The sequence below is a fragment of the Paramormyrops kingsleyae genome, unplaced genomic scaffold (genome assembly GCF_048594095.1).
Source record: "Paramormyrops kingsleyae isolate MSU_618 unplaced genomic scaffold, PKINGS_0.4 ups28, whole genome shotgun sequence".
Lineage (NCBI taxonomy): Eukaryota > Metazoa > Chordata > Actinopteri > Osteoglossiformes > Mormyridae > Paramormyrops > Paramormyrops kingsleyae.
In genome coordinates this window covers 1,684,730-1,696,865 of record NW_027325966.1, presented here as the reverse complement: position 1 = coordinate 1,696,865, position 12,136 = coordinate 1,684,730, and positions in this window count along the sequence as shown.

Sequence of the window (12,136 nt, the reverse complement as noted above, 5' to 3'; positions counted from 1 at the left end):
ATACAAATAGGAAGAACAAGAGTGACTGACTTGGCGTCTCGAAGCAGCTCTGATCGCCTGCCCACTTGCAAATCGTGCTATTCCCATGATAATAACATGATAATCCGACAGTTGGTACTGGGTAAAGAAATATGTGAATACGCCCATTGTGATTGAAATAAACAAGAGCACGTCTGGGTAGTGTTTACACTGATCGGCTACAACATGGCACACGCATACATCTCTGCTGCTGAAGCTTTGTGCCAGTGTTGCAACTTTCAGCAGCGAATCTCATACCTGTATTCATGGCTCAGTGGGCTGAGCCTGTGTGCCTGTAAGCACAAGGTCACCGGTTCAAACCCATCCTCAGCATGTCTGCGGGTCCTTGAGCAGGGCCCTTAACCCCCAGCTCCCTGGGCGCCACTATGGGTGGCTGCCCTTTATGGAGAGCTTACTCTATGAAGAGCAAGTTGAGGGAGGCGTAAAGACAATTTCCCCACAGGGATTAATAAAGTATCAGTAACTACTATTATTTAAAATGACTTTACCTTAAGAAGCTTACTAACAGAACAGTGTTCTTTACTTTTTAATCATTTTCCCACTTGTTGCTGCTGTTCTCTTTCAAGATGAAGGGAATAATGATAAACTGAGGTAAGCCTTCAGCAGCATTTACAGTAGTGTGGTGTCCAGCTAGAAGCATTTACCTGGTCACACTGTAATGGTGTCACGTCGAGGGCAAGGACAGAGGCTAAGACAGGCATGGAGGAAAACCAAAAGGGGCTTTATTAAAGAAAACTACACTACAGGAAGGGCAAAGGAAACAGACCACAAGGGGTCCAAACAGGGTAGGGAGGATCAGGCAAGAACACTAGACACAGGACACACTGGGGAGCACATGCAGGCAGCAACATCAATGACTGGACTGAGGATCGCAGGACTGAAGGACACTTTTTACAGGGCATGTGAGGGAGCAGATGGGACAGCGGGGAAGACAGCAGGCTATACGTACACTAAGATGGGAGACACAGTGGAAGAGGCAAGGACAAGACAACAGATGGGCACTGCTGCGGGACAAGGGCGCAGAGACCGAACACCATTAGGGGACGAGGCAGACCAGGGTAGGCAGGGGCAACACCAGCACAGGGCACTCTGGGGGCAAGACGGGACACCACTAGGAGAACTGGGGTCAGACTAGGGACAACCAGGATGATAGAACGTACATCACACACCAGGACAGGTCCACAGACGAGTGATAACACGGGACAAGAAACATTTCGTGTGGGTTACAGGAGCCGGGGAAGACGAGAACGGCCGTTAACGGGGCCAGATAGAGGACACAAGCGGGGCAAAGAGCCATATGGACTGCTGACCCGACAGGAGAAGACCACGCAGGAGTAAGGAAACGGATCACGATCGGGTAAGAGAGAACTAGGACCAGGACGAAAGGATGGTAAGGCAGTGGGGCGCTGTCGGGACCATAGGGCGGGGAGGGACACCGTCGGTACCACAAGCCTGGGACCTGAGGGTGAAGGGGAACCTGCAAGGCAAGGACATGGACGGGGGCAGGAACAGGAACCAGAGGGGCCCGAGGGGCCTGCAGGGCAGGAGGGCCCAGAGAAACCGGAGCGGTGGCCACGGATGGTGGCTTTTCCCAAGGACAGTGGGCTGGAAACGTCTTGGACCTGGAGTGAAGATAGAAACAGAGGAAGGGAAAAAGCAGAGGGTGTGGGGGGAACAAGACTGCAAGACAAGTTAAAGTTTATGGGAACACAGGTGACCTGTACAACATGCCATCCATGAGGGATAGGGTGCTTAATAAATAAACAATAAATAAAACACAAATACATAACAGGGCTAATCATTTTTATGTGTGTGCAGTTTAAACAAAATGAAATCAAATTAAATTACCTGGAGATTTTGGAAATTCTGGAATTCTGAAAATTAATACTTTAAAGAGCAGTTTACAAATCTACTTAGAAATATACATTTTTTTCTTAATAAACGTTAAACATTATTATGAAACATTCCACATATCTCAAAATTTATCATACTTGATTTATTATCTTAGATACTGTTTCAATTATTTAATGTTTCCTAAACAGCAGCAGCAGAACCACAACTTCATCTTTTTCGTATTTTGGCTCTTCTCTATGTAATGAGCTCTACACGCTCAACTTTTATATTAATTCCCCACCACTTCTACCTCTTCTATCTCTACCTGACCCACATCTATCTCTACACCGCCAGTTTCCTCCTGACCTCCTTCTCTATTTATAATCTCAACTAGTACATCATTTACTATAATTTCCAATATGGTTACATCACTCACCATGTCCGCACCCTCAATAATTACCTCCCCTACTTCTACCCCCACAATCTCAACATTTACATCCCCAGAATTTACTTCTGCAAGCCCAAACTCACACACTTGGACTTGCACAGCCTCCACCTTCACATTTCCTTTCGTATCCTCTGCCTTCAGGGAAATTATCCCCCCCTCCACCTTAACCACCTTCACATTCACCCCCACCTCACCTTGCTTCCCCTTGCTTCCATTTTGCATTTTATTAATGCCTACATTCAGGTCTGCGGCCTCCACCTGTACACTGGAGGTCACCCCCACATGTTTTTCCCTCTCTGCCAGCTCCACCTTTTCCCCACTAATCGCACCCTTTACCTCATCTATCCCCTGAGTGCTCCTATTCTTCCTGACCTTCTTCTTTTTCTGAAGGTAGTACGTCTTATAAATTTCCCACTCTTCAGATGTCAGGCCGTAATTGCTCTGAAGAGTCTCAGAGCCTTTCATGCTCATACCCTCCCCTCCCTTACACCAGTCAGTCACACCTCCCAGTCCCCCCATAACCTCCCCAGTCTGGACAGTGGGGGGTGTCGCTGGTGAGTACTCCTCCAAACCTTCCTTATCTCCCCAGTCGATCACCTCGTCCCACAGGTCCCAGGCTCCCCAGTACTGGTCGTTGGTCCAGGAAACAGCTCTCGCAATTCTCATTCTGGTGAATAAATAAGAACTAATAATTAACTAGCCATATGTGATACTCGCAAAGCCAAACTAGGCACGGTATTTTTTCAACTTCTTTCCTAAATGCTATTCATCAAGAATGCCTATGGAAAGAGATGGAGCCTTCATTAGCTGCTCGTGGCGTCGAGGCTACTCCGGCAGTAACGACCGAATTGCTAAAACTGCTTCACAATACAGTAAAGCTTGCGAAATTATGACGCTGCTTCGATACGCTATAACATCACCATGATACCGAACCTAGCAAAAAGTTAATCTTACTTCAAGAACATGGGACATTTAAAAAGTAAACGTATAGGCGATCTTTTCAGAATAACATCTTCAGATGAAATGCATTATCACAGGCCGGATGAGTATAACCAATCATATCAACCATAAGACTTATTGTTTTTAAGTTTAACACAAATATATTCTCTTACCATTTAAATGTAAACAACCATATTTAGAATAATGGCCACAGCATCTACAGTTTAAACAACTAATTATATATATATATTTCAACGATATTGTGCCGCAAAATTTGCATGTACTATATCAGGACATAAAAATAAATATAGAATTAAATATGCTAACAAAACATAATCTGAAGAAATAGCAAGAAACATAAGAAGAGATGCTGCTCACCTCTGCGCCATCTCTCTGTCAGAAAGTTTGTCTTTAAACTGCAATTATTTTGTTTCTATGGAAACCACCGAGAGTTTTAATTGGTCGAATAGTATGAAGATATGTATTGACATTATGTTCAACGAATGAAAACAAAGAATTTTTTGTCAGGGCGGGACGAATTTGAAGCTAGTCCAATCAGGAGTAGTATCTTCAGTTTGTGCTTACTGTAGCTGGGCGTGATTGGATATCTAGCCGCCTTTCAGTCCCCAAATCATATATCTACTTGTCAATAGGAAACCACGCAGCTCTGTCTATAATGTCTGTCTGTAATTTTTTTTATGACATTATGTTTTTGCTAGGCAGCATTACGGTAATGCGTAATACCACTGTATTGGGGGTGTACCGCCGCTGTATTTCCATAGCTGGTTGACGCAATTAGCATTTTTGCGACTTTGGTAGGGCGACGTCAACTCTCAGCGAATTTCATAGGCAACATCAACAATTCAGGAACTAGTAGGTCTTCAGATAGTTGTTCACGCTTTTGAGAAGGAAGACTATAGTTCTTGTTATTCAAATTCTGTATCCTGGTATTTTAAATTTCGAAGATATGTCATATACAAGTTTTTCGAGAGACTAAATTTTGGTTTGATTTCTTTTTTATTCTATGTTAAATAAAGTTCACATAAAACCATTTTAGAATTAGTGCTGTTCTGTTATTGTGTTAATGTACTCCTAGCCTGCAGGTGGTGCTGTTACTTGGGGTTGCCTTTAGCGCCACTTCCCTTTGGGTTGAGTTAGTTCTATGTTTAGCAACAGAGAAACACATGGTGCACCAGTTAATATGTGCATCTAAGGCCATCCTACACGCAATTATATGTTGGAGGCATCGTCTGTGAGTATGATTACAACTATACCTGTTAAACTGTATTTTATGCATATCTTTGAGGAAATATGGCGAAATTTAATACATATTTAAATTGGGATTTCTTTTTTTTCTAATTCGTGATGCTCTTGGACCTTTGTTTGGTTTATGGGGTAAATTTATGATATTATTCATGCTTATATGTCTCTTATATCTATTATATGTACTCTTGTGTTTTAGTTTTACTCTGTTCCTGGCACACTGTCCAAGCGAATGAAGCATTAAAATAAACCATTCAAATACGACGTGCATGGACGAGTTATCTCTCTGCCTAGCTGAAGAAAGCGTAGGACACTCTGAAGTGAGGGCAGAATAGTAAAAAGACGGCCATCTGCGATTGCAGCTTAGAGGTGGATCACTTTCTCTCTCAGCGTTTCCTGTATTAACTAACTAAATATCCTCAGCAGAAGTAAGGATGAGTGAAACTAAATCCGTGAGTTCACGTTCTTCCACTAAATCATCTAAAGACTCACAAAGGTCTTCATCTGGCCAAACTGCTATACAAGCTCGTGCTAAGGCTGAAGCATTGAGGGCGAGAGCTGCTTATGCACAAAGGGAGATAGAAGTAAAGGTAAAACAGGCGCAGCTTAAAGTGGAAGAAACACGTCTTGAAGCTACATTAGAGGCACTCAGACACGAAAGGGAGGCTGAAGTCGCTATTGCAGAAGCCTTTGTGTTTGAAACAGCTGCTGATGTAGCCAACTCAGAGCAGCTCTCTCAGGTTAGCACCCACCACGCAGCATCCATTAATTCGTCTGAAAACACAAGGAGGTATGTTCAAGATCAAATGGATTTTGTTAAAGCTAACCAGTCTGCCTCACAAAAATGCAATTCACAAGTTGACTTTATGTATACACCATCTTGTGTTAAGAGGAATGATCAGCCCTACTGCTTCTCTCCAGTCATGAACATGCCACCTCAATGTACTCCACATCAGCAGTCCATGCCCTGGGAGGACATCGTCAAGCTAGGAGAGAAAACCGAAGTCGATAGAGGAACAATTAATTCACCAGTTTACAAATCAGCCAGGTCATTTTTACCAACTCACCACAGGGATACCCTCCCAGCTGGTGAGAGATCCAAGATCAGTGCAGTCTATCCTTCCGAATCCAGTGTCATCGATCTGGCCAGGTTCTTAGCTCGACGAGACCTTCTGACAGGAGGTTTGACAAGGTTTGACGATAAACCAGAGCATTACTTATCGTGGAAATCCACCTTTCACAATGCCATAGAAGGTTTACAGTTGAAGCCAAGTGAAGAACTCGACCTTCTCATTAAATGGCTAGGACCTGACTCGGCTGAGCATGTGAGAAGAGTAAGATCAGTGCACATTAGATACCCAGGCATAGCACTTAACAGGGTTTGGGAGAGGTTGGAAGAATGTTATGCATCAGCCGAAGCAATAGAAGCGCCTCTGTTTCAGAAACTGGAGGGCTTCCCGAAGATCTCTAACAGGGAGCCCCAACGTCTCAGAGATCTAGGGGACTTACTCCATGAACTCGAGTCAGCCAAGGCCGAAGGTTACTTGCCTGGCTTGTCCTACCTGGACACTGCTCGCGGCATCAGTCCCATCCTGGAGAAGCTTCCAGTCAGCCTACAGGAGAAGTGGATTTTGACAGGGTCCAGATATAAACAGAAACATCGTGTGGGCTTTCCACCTTTCTCATTCTTCTCTAGTTTCGTTCGTACAGAAGCTCGAATAAGGAACGATCCGAGTTTCCAAATGGTGACTACCAGTGCACCTCCAATGAGAGCTAACAAGCCGCTTAAAGGGCCGGCACATGCCTCAATTGTTGTGCACAAGACAGAAGTGGGCAGCCTTATGAAAGGCAACGATATTGTTAAGAACACTGAGGACCTTAATAAGAACTGCCCCCTCCACAAGAAGCCACACCCACTGCGCAAATGCAGGGGCTTTCGAGGGAAGTCACTTGAGCAGAGAAAGGCCTTCTTAAAGGAAAACTCTATATGTTTTCGCTGCTGCTCCTCGACGAGCCATAAGGCAAAGGACTGCAGAGCTGCTATACAGTGCTCTGAGTGTGACAGCAACAGGCACATTGCGGCACTCCACGACGGCCCAGCTCCATGGTTAAGCAAGGAGATAGTCAACCCTTCGACCAGTCACGGCGGGGAGGAAGATCAGACCTCCGCCACCTCACATGCCACTACCACCTGTACTGAAGTCTGCGGCAATGGCTTATCAGGGAGGTCTTGCTCTAAAATATGTCTCGTAAACATTTATCTTGAAGGTCAACCTGAAAGGAAGATAAAGGCTTATGTGATTCTGGACGACCAGAGCAATAAATCTCTGGCTAGATCGACGCTATTCGACATGTTTGGGATTACCGATTATGCATCATCCTACACCCTTAAAACGTGCTCTGGTGTTTCAGATGTCATCGGTCGGAGAGCTAAAGGACTTGTGGTGGAGTCCATCGACAGGAAGACATGTCTGTCCCTTCCCACTCTTCTTGAGTGTGACGAACTTCCCGACAATAGGGCAGAAATTCCAACACCGGATGCAGCAGCGCATCAGCCCCACCTTAAAGCCTTAGCTAGCATGATTCCAGCAATGGATCCAAACGCTCAAATTCTCATCCTTCTGGGAAGAGACATCATCCAAGTTCACAAAGTGCTAGAACAACGCAACGGACCACTTGGTGCTCCCTTTGCGCAACGTCTAGCCCTTGGATGGGTAATAATAGGTGACGTTTGCCTTCGGGGTGCACATAAACCTACGTCAGTACACACGTTTAAGACTAACATTCTCGAGAATGGACGTCCCAGCTGCATGACCCCTTGCTCTAGCTCCATGCACATTAAAGAAGGTTACAACTCACCTCCGAACCTCTTTCCTTTACATAGAAAACAACAGTGGGCACCAGCCATGCTGAAGGACTCAACAAGCGATCATATCTTCTATTATACCAAGGATGATGACAAACTAGCCCCTTCAATGGAGGATCTTGCCTTCCTAAGGATAATGGAGAAGGAGTTCCATCAGGATAATGTCAACAGCTGGGTCGCACCACTCCCTTTCCGCAGCCCCCGACAAAGGCTACCGAACAATCGTGGGCAGGCAGAGGATCGCCTTAAGTCACTTACCCGCAGGCTCAGGAGGCATCCTGAAATGAAAGAACATTTTGTTGAGTTTATGGGCAAGGTCTTTGAAAACGCACATGCAGAGATTGCTCCACCTGTACAGCCAGAAGACGAATGTTGGTACCTTCCGATATTTGGAGTATACCACCCCCAAAAGCCAGGACAAATACGAGTGGTCTTTGACTCAAGCGCCCAGTATTGCGGTGTTTCACTCAACGACATCCTCCTCACTGGACCCAACATGAATAACAGTTTAGTCGGCGTACTGATGCGTTTCAGAAGAGAATTGGTCGCCGTGACAGCAGACGTGCAACAGATGTTTCACTGCTTTGTAGTTCGTGAAGATCACCGTAACTTCCTGCGGTTCCTTTGGTACCGCGACAACATCTTCGATGATGAAGTAGTAGAATATCGTATGTGTGTACATGTCTTCGGCAACAGCCCGTCCCCAGCAGTGGCCATGTTTGGGCTCAGGAAAGCAGCTCTCCATGGCGAAAGTGGCTGTGGTTGGGAAGCTAGGCACTTTGTTGAGCGAAACTTTTATGTGGACGATGGGCTCACATCTGTACCTACAGAGCAGCAAGCTATAGCCCTTCTTCACAACACCCAGCGGATGCTCAGTCTTTCAAACCTGCGGTTGCATAAAATCGCCTCCAACAAACCAGGCGTGATGAGAGCATTCCCACTAGAGGATCTGGCTAAAGGGCTCAAAGACCTTGACAGGGAAAAGGAGCCTTCTCCAATGCAGAGAAGTTTGGGAGTGAGCTGGGACATAGACAGAGACCTGTTCACCTTCCGGGTGTCAGTGACAGGAAAACCCTACACCAGGCGAGGAGTTCTGTCCACCATAAACAGTCTTTTTGACCCCCTAGGCTTTGTTGCCCCGGTGAGTATTCAGGGGAGGTCTTTGTTGCGAGAGCTTACCCTGCAGTCGTGTGACTGGGACGCACCTCTGCCAGAGGACAAATACAACAGATGGAAAACGTGGGAAGATTCACTCTCTGCGCTTGAACAAGTCGAGGTACCACGGCAATACACTCCTGCCTCCATCAGCCAAGCATACAAAAGGGAGATGCATGTTTTCTGTGATGCATCCATAAAGGCTATCGCGGCTGTGGCATACCTCAGAACCATCAATTCAAATCAGATAGCAAAGGTCGGATTCATATTTGGGAGGACAAAACTTGCACCTCGCCCAGAGATCACAGTCCCACGTCTAGAGCTCTGTGCTGCAGTACTAGCAGTGGAAGTTGCCGACGCAGTCATTGATGAGATGGACATCAGATTTGACGCAGTGATATTTTACTCAGACAGCAGAGTTGTCTTAGGGTATATTCACAATGAGTCAAGGCGATTCTATGTGTATGTGAACAACCGTGTGCAACGAATAAGGAAGTCGACTACTCCGGATCAGTGGCGGTACGTTCGAAGTGATCGAAACCCTGCAGACGAAGCCACAAGGTCAGTCCCGGCAAGCAGCCTAGTTAACAGCACGTGGCTGAGAGGACCACCATTCCTGCTCAAATCTGAGCTAGAGGTGTCACATGAGTCCTTTGACCTACTTGAACCAGGGTCAGACATCGAAGTTCATCCAGAGGTCATGAACAACATTACAGCTGTCACCGCTAAAGGTCTAGACCCACAACGCTTTGAAAGGTTCTCGACTTGGAAGTCACTGTTACGCGCAGTAAAAAACCTTATACATGTTGCCCAGTCATTTAGACAAGGAGCCACCTGCAAGGGATGGCACATCTGTGACAGTGTGAGTTCAGAAGAACTGAATCAGGCTAAGATTGCTATAATCCGAAGTGTACAGCAGCGAGCCTTCAGTGGGGAGATAAAGGCCCTCAAAGACAGTTCGCCAATTTCCAAGCTGAGCGTGCTGTACAACTTGCACCCATACCTGGACGATCGTGGGACAATTAGAGTTGGAGGACGCTTGTCGCAAGCTAACTTCGAAAGGGACGAAATCCACCCATTCATTCTTCCAGCACGGAGTCATGTTCCAACTTTGCTCATACGTCATTATCATGAGACGGTTCACCATCAAGGACGCCACTTAACTGAAGGTGCCATAAGGACTGCTGGCTGGTGGCTCATAGGTGGGAAACGGTGCATCAGCAGCATACTCCACCAGTGTGTAACTTGTAGGAAGCTACGTGGAAGGACGGAAACACAGAAGATGGCGGATCTCCCATTAGAGCGCCTGAACACAGACCCTCCATTCTCTCACGTAGGAGTAGATGTGTTTGGGCCATGGACGGTAGCTGCTCGCCGTACTAGAGGAGGCTTGGCTACAGGCAAACGCTGGGCAGCGATATTCACATGCATGAGCACTAGGGCCATCCACATTGAAGTCCTTGAGTCAATGGACGCCTCTTCTTTCATAAATGCCCTGAGAAGGTTCTTTTCAATCAGGGGACCAGCTAAGCAAATCAGGTCAGATCGTGGGACGAATTTTATCGGCGCGTGTAGGAAATTGGAAATGGACTCAGTCTTCATTGAGAGGAAACTTCAAGATTACCTATCCAAAAACACATGCGTCTGGGTCTTCAATCCTCCGCACAGTTCGCACATGGGGGGTAGCTGGGAGCGGCTCATAGGAGTCACCAGGCGTATTCTTGATTCAATGTTGGCAAAGATAGCCCCATCCAAGCTCACTCATGAGGTCCTGACCACCTTCATGGCCGAAGTCTCTGCTATTGTGAACTCTCGTCCGCTGGTACCGGTGTCCACTGACCCAGATTCCCCTCTCATCTTAACACCAGCAACACTGCTCACTCAGAAGGTCGGGGTGCTCCCGCCTCCCCAAGGGGAGTTTGATGCCAGTAATCTGTACGCAAGTCAGTGGAAACAGGTCCAAAGCCTCGCCAACATTTTCTGGGACCGGTGGAGGAAGGAGTACCTTCCGACCCTGCAGGCTCGCAGGAAGTGGCAAGGAGATAAGAGGGACCTCCAAAGGGGTGATCTTGTGATGCTGAAGGACAATACGGTTAAAAGGAATGACTGGCCTATAGGCGTAGTCACACATGCCTTCGCTAGTGAGGATGGGAAGGTGAGGAAGGTAGAGGTGAAGACAACCAAAAGAGACACGTGGAAGACATTCCTTCGTCCAGTCACCGAGACTGTGTTACTTCTTCCTTCAGAGGCTTAAATGATGTGTTCATGTTGTGCTGTTTTTTTTGATGGTATCCCTTGGATACCAGGCGGGGAGTGTTCTGTTATTGTGTTAATGTACTCCTAGCCTGCAGGTGGTGCTGTTACTTGGGGTTGCCTTTAGCGCCACTTCCCTTTGGGTTGAGTTAGTTCTATGTTTAGCAACAGAGAAACACATGGTGCACCAGTTAATATGTGCATCTAAGGCCATCCTACACGCAATTATATGTTGGAGGCATCGTCTGTGAGTATGATTACAACTATACCTGTTAAACTGTATTTTATGCATATCTTTGAGGAAATATGGCGAAATTTAATACATATTTAAATTGGGATTTCTTTTTTTTCTAATTCGTGATGCTCTTGGACCTTTGTTTGGTTTATGGGGTAAATTTATGATATTATTCATGCTTATATGTCTCTTATATCTATTATATGTACTCTTGTGTTTTAGTTTTACTCTGTTCCTGGCACACTGTCCAAGCGAATGAAGCATTAAAATAAACCATTCAAATACGACGTGCATGGACGAGTTATCTCTCTGCCTAGCTGAAGAAAGCGTAGGACACTCTGAAGTGAGGGCAGAATAAGTGCAGTGTTTCGTTTATAGTTAGTGCAGTGTCCTTAAAAACTGCATGTTCAAACCTAAGGCCATGCCATAATAGCTGCTTTGCAGATATTTCATTCAAGAATCTATAGATTATATAGGTAAGCCAGTCTGTGTGTGTGTGTGTGTGTGTGTGTGTGTGTCTATGTGTGTTTGGGTGGGTGGTCATGTATATATTATGTTGTGGGGACCAAATGTCCCCACAGTGTTATAAAAACACGTTAATTTGACTTTGTAGGGACATGTTTTTGGTCCCCAAAAGAAAAAACTGACTCAGTTTTATAAAATTCTGTGAATGCAATCAAAGGAATAATAATTCCAAAAGTCTTGTATTTTGTTTGGTTACTTACTGTTACTTCTTGCTTACTACTGTAGGGATTAAGGATTAAGATTGCCATAGTTAGGATTGGGGTTATGCCCATAAAAATGAATGGAGAATCCCCACAAAGACTCAGATACCTAATCTGTGTGTGTGTGTGTGCACGCACATGTGTGTGTGTGTGTCTGTTTGTGTGTGTGGATTAGGTTTATATTACATGGTGGGGACCAAATGTCCCCCGCAATGTGATAAAAACCTGTTATTTTGATGCTTTGGGGGTATTTTTCAGGTCCCCACAAAGATCTGTCAATACAATAAAAAACTAAAGATGCCAGAAGTCTTGTATTTGGTTTGGTTACTTATGGTTAAGGTTAGGGCTGGGTAGAGGTTAAGGTTGTCATGTTGGGATTA